Source organism: Paramormyrops kingsleyae, chromosome 8, assembly GCF_048594095.1.
Source record: "Paramormyrops kingsleyae isolate MSU_618 chromosome 8, PKINGS_0.4, whole genome shotgun sequence".
In the NCBI taxonomy this organism is placed as follows: Eukaryota; Metazoa; Chordata; class Actinopteri; order Osteoglossiformes; family Mormyridae; genus Paramormyrops; species Paramormyrops kingsleyae.
In genome coordinates, this window is record NC_132804.1 from 26,862,866 (window position 1) to 26,868,328 (window position 5,463).

The 5,463-nt window shown below is 41.6% G+C and overlaps 1 long non-coding RNA gene across 1 annotated transcript; it reads right to left on the reverse strand.

Annotated features, from left to right (window-relative positions):
- Positions 1–1,613: 1,613 nt before the first annotated feature.
- LOC111837461 (uncharacterized) lies at positions 1,614–3,160 on the reverse strand. The gene is made up of 3 exons (XR_002836664.2): positions 2,405–3,160; positions 2,187–2,234; positions 1,614–1,855 (listed from the first exon to the last, which is right to left on the reverse strand). It is a non-coding gene; the product is annotated as an uncharacterized lncRNA (long non-coding RNA).
- Positions 3,161–5,463: the final 2,303 nt, after the last annotated feature.

The following is a 5,463-nucleotide window of genomic DNA, read 5'->3' on the forward strand; positions in this document are numbered from 1 at the left end:
CAGAGAGATGCAGGATCTCCCCCCCTTTCCACTATCTGGGTCCTCCGTTTGAGGGCCATAAACATTGGAATGCGGGCTTCGGCTTCCTGGAGAGGGGCCCTGGGTCAAAGAGGTACGGAGGGAGATCTTGGCATGGCCGACTCACTCCCTCAGCGGCCATAAAATACTGGCTGTGGGGCCTGCGTGATCCTACAATATATACACACACACACGTCAATTAGATGGTCATCTGCCTGAGACATAAAGAAGATGGGACAAAAAAAATTGGTTATAATGATCATCTGCATATAGTGATCAGTTTCACCTGGACAGACATGATCACTATAAGCGGTATCCACTGTAGTGGGTTTCTCTTTTAATTTTCTCCAGAAAAAAATGTTTGACTGACTACCTTGCTTGGTGTGAACACAATGCCCACTACATTAATATCCACCAGACACACATAAATGACCTACATGCACACACGCACGCATACGCGCACACGCTCATATGGAAAGGTGAATAAGGAAATGGAATGGCTGGTTCCCCTGGACTATTTGTTATGTTACTGTGAGGACCTTCAACATGAAAGCACTTGAACACCTTGAAATGAGTTTCTGTTTGCTAGAAAGTGGCTGTACTACAAGTCAGCAACATAAAACATTTTAGGGACCCGAGAAGATAGGCCTGTAACAGACTGTAGATGCTGCATGTCCAGTGAAAACAAAACACTGAGCAATGCACTTTAACATCATGTTGCTTGGTAGCAGCATATTGTTGAGTTTTCAAAAAATAAAGCAGTGACAAATCCTTTTTAATTCTCAGCATGTTCTTTGTCTAATTATTATTGGTGAGCAGCTTAGCATGTTTTAGGGACATCATCTGGAGACCTATAAGTCTAAAGTCTCATACTGAGGCAAAGGTTATAATGAAATGAAACAGCCATGTGATTATGATGATGACTACTATTATTATTGTTATTATTATTCTATTTTCCTAATCTGCTTCACGGTTGAGCTGGGACCCTATCCTAGGAAGCACATGGCAAAGCAGGGGACTCACTGAACAGAATGTATAATAGTAATTATTACTATCATTAATAACAGTTGATAATTATAATACTTATGATTATATAGTTTCTCTGTGGATGATTTTTATCCAGAAAGCTCTCACAGTTTTCTGTCTAGATTATGCTTTTAGTTAGTTTTTTGGCATACTATGTTTATTAATGTTACTCAGGATGAGCACGTTGGTCCAGGTTCATAAGCAGGGCTTCTCCAGATACTGGAACTGGAACCATCTGGTCTCAAGCTTCAGTGCTTCACCTCCACAGTACACAGAACCGGCAAAGGACACATGCAGCCCAGTTCCCACGCCCGAAATAGACACATCGCTGCCAAAACTGAGTCTGGCAACTGTAACATAGTTGTGGCTTAAAACCAGGTGATAGTCTGCATAATAATTTAAATGTAAAAAAATAAAAATAACTACAATTACACTGATGCACACGTAGTGTGGACACGTATACACACAGTACGTCACATTTCTTTTTCTTTAAAAAAAAAAAAAAACCTAATTTAAGCCTAGACTACAGAATCACACATTACGTTAATACTAACGTGATCTGTGTCAAAAAATCGATTTCGCTACCCACCTGGAACACCGTTAAGTTTACCTAGGCCTACACGTGACGCATGTTGTCAACACTTATAATGCTTTGATCATACGTTAAAACGACACCAGGCTTTGGCAAAGCCTTTCCCGTGTATGTGCGTGGATTTGCCACACAGCATCTGCTCCTGAACGAGGTTCAGCCTTCGCTCGTCGATTTCTGAAGCGCTTTTGGATGACAGCCACGACTGCGAGGAGTCCTTATCTACGGCGGAAGAAAGAAGCTCGTTGCTGAAGGAGATAATGAACCCCAGTGCATGGACAGAGCACTATGCACAGTTAATTACATCTCAGCTAATTTTTTCCTTCTCTATTGGTTTCCATTGAGGGCGTTTTTTTTTTTGAGGATTGGGAAAATAAAGTAGGTCTAATAAAAAAAACAGCATTATTCCAGATGAAGGGGGTAAAGGAAAGGAAAAATGTTCTGTCATCAGAAAGACAGATATCCGTTTGGGTTTGATCTGATTGTGGTAACAGGCGGGAACATTTAGAAAACTGCTGTTATTTAATTTAGAGCGCTGTTATCAGGATCTCACCATGTTTTCTTCCTTGTAATGCCCTTAACTGAGAAGGATTGGGAACCACTAAAAAGAAAAATGGCAAACTTACTGTTAGATACATCGATTTACAAATTCCTAGATTAATTATTTACCTGTCTGCCTCATTCTGATACTTAACGAATAACGATGGACAATAATTTCTATATTTTGTAGCTGGATATAAATGTTTTTATTTGACCCAGCCCGTAACTCACGTTTCATTGCGGTTTAACCAGATGTAGCGTGTTGTGCCATCTCGCAGGTTTTCATCGCCTCAAGTTAGTTGTGTATTTCTTCGTCCACTCAGGGACATATTCAGAGGTAGTATGCATTAAAATAATGAGCCTGTTTTATGAATTGCCCCCACCCGTTCTCTAATGCTCAAAGTGCCAGATAGGTGGGCAGCCATACATACAGTAATTATACACGGTGACGTGTGATGAAGTCCGAACAGACCCCGTCCTGTTGGTGCGGGAATTAGTGATTGCGGTGTTAATTAGATACAGGACCTTTGGCAGCGTGCCATGCAGCGGGAGCGCGAGTCTCTCTCTCGTCGGCCGCTTTAATGATTCAGGTAACTCGGCACCGGCAAGCCACACCACTTACGCACTGGCATTGGGCCCGCGAAAGAAGCACTGGCGGCATACAGACACGAACACACATGATGGCTGGCTCCATGAGTCACCACCCCTAACCCCTGGGTTCTGACATGCGTATAAACACACGCACGCGCGCAGACGCGCATCCAAGGTGTTCATATATAACATTTCTTAAAAGAGATTCCAACCGAAGCAAATACACACTAGCTCCTGAATCTGGCAGATGTACACACAGGCACGGATCGTGTGTGTCATTCATGCAGTTCGCTTTTAGGATAATCTCATTCAGACACGTGCATATAATTCTGTATCACAGAAACACACACCTTTATAATCATACACATGCGCAGACCGAAGTGCATTCGTGCACGTTTATCCTTCTGAATACATGCAAAGATGCATACACACAACCATATGTATGTCCTTTATAATGACAAACATACGCAGACAAATTCAGACGCGTACACGGTTATTGTCTACTTTCTAAATATACATAGACACACAAACATACACACACTCACACAAATGTTCGTCGGAGACGATGACAAGCATTCGCGCACATTCACGGAAACAAAGCGAATTTCTGACAGCACATGACCTTCACTGCGTTTTCCAACATCACTATTTGGAAAGTCTGTAGGTCTGGTGATGGGGGGTGACTGGGTTGACGGAGCGGGGGGGATGGAGGGGGGATGCAAATCGTGATCGCTATCAGTGCAATCCCACTACAGACCATTGTGTGGCGCTGTGAAGCCACCGTACTGCGGCGTCGTCGCTCATTTCTCTGCAAGGTTGCACACATCACTGAGTCTGTCTCGCCCTTAATCTCTCCCTGCACCTTGTAGAAGAAGCTGTCCTCTTATCCTTTCAAGTAAATCTCCCCTTTGATATATTAAAAATAATATTCTCATAAAACAACAAGAGTCATAAAACAAGGGGAAACGGTGCTGTCTTTTAACAGACAATATGTGGAAATTAACTGGTGCTCTTATTCAAGAAAGCATACGGCTGTGAAGAAATTTATATCAAAGGAGAATTCATGGCAAAGTAATAAATGAAAATATTTAATTTTGCAATGTCACTTCTGTTGCTGCACAGTTCAGTTATTACTCAAACATGGACGCGGTAGGCACATTTTCAGCAGATCACATAAATTATCATCACAAATCACCACAACCCACAAAAGAAAATAGCCCAATTTTCTGTGATTTATTTTTACAAAGATATTCAAATGTAAAGACATAAATCAGTTCCTTACACACGAGAAAGAAATTCTCAGAAGAAATGAGTATATTTTCGTAGGATTTAAAATAGGATGCCATAGTCGTAGTATGTTAGGTAATGATCTCATTCATAATAATTTCTTCTGGATCTGGTGGATAAAATTTTTGTCCTTGCCACTGACTTGTGGATGATTCATATCCTTCCAGAGGCAGTAGAAGTAACAACATGTGTAAACAAAACAGAACCGATTCATTGATCCTTCTAATAAAGGATCATTTAAATAAATTTAATATGTATGATATTGTAATACTCGTCCTTTTCTGTTTATCCTGTCACATGCTTTAAACTGGGTACGGTGATCACATGAGGCACTTTGAATCTTTTTGATGTCTCATTTGGGGGGAAGAAAAAGATGCATTCTTCATCTAATCCTAAACTTGAATACCAGACTTCCTCACACACCAGCACAAAACTCCTTTTGACAGTAACATCCTTACCAAAGTGACCTGGTGAAATCTGCTTTAGTCAGCTGATGACATAGTTGTGTCAATATTGTCTTTTACGTAAACACATGTGCCTATTGTGTAATATTTGGCACATTCTAGGCAATAATGAAGTACATACATGTAAATATAACTACATAGAGGAATTTTATAATGATGCAAAAAATGTATTTTATACAAAAACGACATTGTAAAATGTGTTTTTTTTTTATCAAAGAGGACATTAAAATAGGCTACAACAGACCCTGGGGACAGAGCAGAGTTATCTCAACACTGCCGGAACTACTGTGGGTATTAAGACTTTACTGACGTTGCGGGCCAGTAACGTCAGTAAAGTTTGTTTGGGAAACCGCAATATAAGGTGCAATGTAAGATGATAACGTTTTAAAATGAAACAGTTATCCAGGCTGTAATGATGTGCCACGGGCATTAACATTCAGGCGGTACGGAGGGGTCTCCATTATCCATTTTAATAGAGCTTTTTGGTGCACCGCAGAGACGGCCCACCGAGCTGACAGCTGCGTAAAATGCTGTAAAAGGGTGAATCGGAGCAAATTATTTTTTCATATCAATATGTCCTCTGCCTCCGCTCTGTTAAGGCTAAGCTGGCAAGGGGCTGATGATCTTTAATTTTCAGTCCATACGAAGGCTAAATAACCATGGGCATCCCATATGTCATGGAGCATGGTAGGCAGACGAGCAGGAAGGCGAGAGGAGCCGGTCAGACGGGCAAACGGGGTTTAATAGGGGTAAACAGGGTGGACAATCACAGACAGGGCAACACCACACTACTAACGTCAATGACAGATCTGACAGGACTGAACTCGGACGTGGACTAAGTACACAAGACAGGCTGGGATTAACTACAAACAGGTGGGAACAATCAGGAGTCAACATGAGGTAATGAGGGGGCGTGGCACACACAAGGACAAACACGAGACGAGGGGC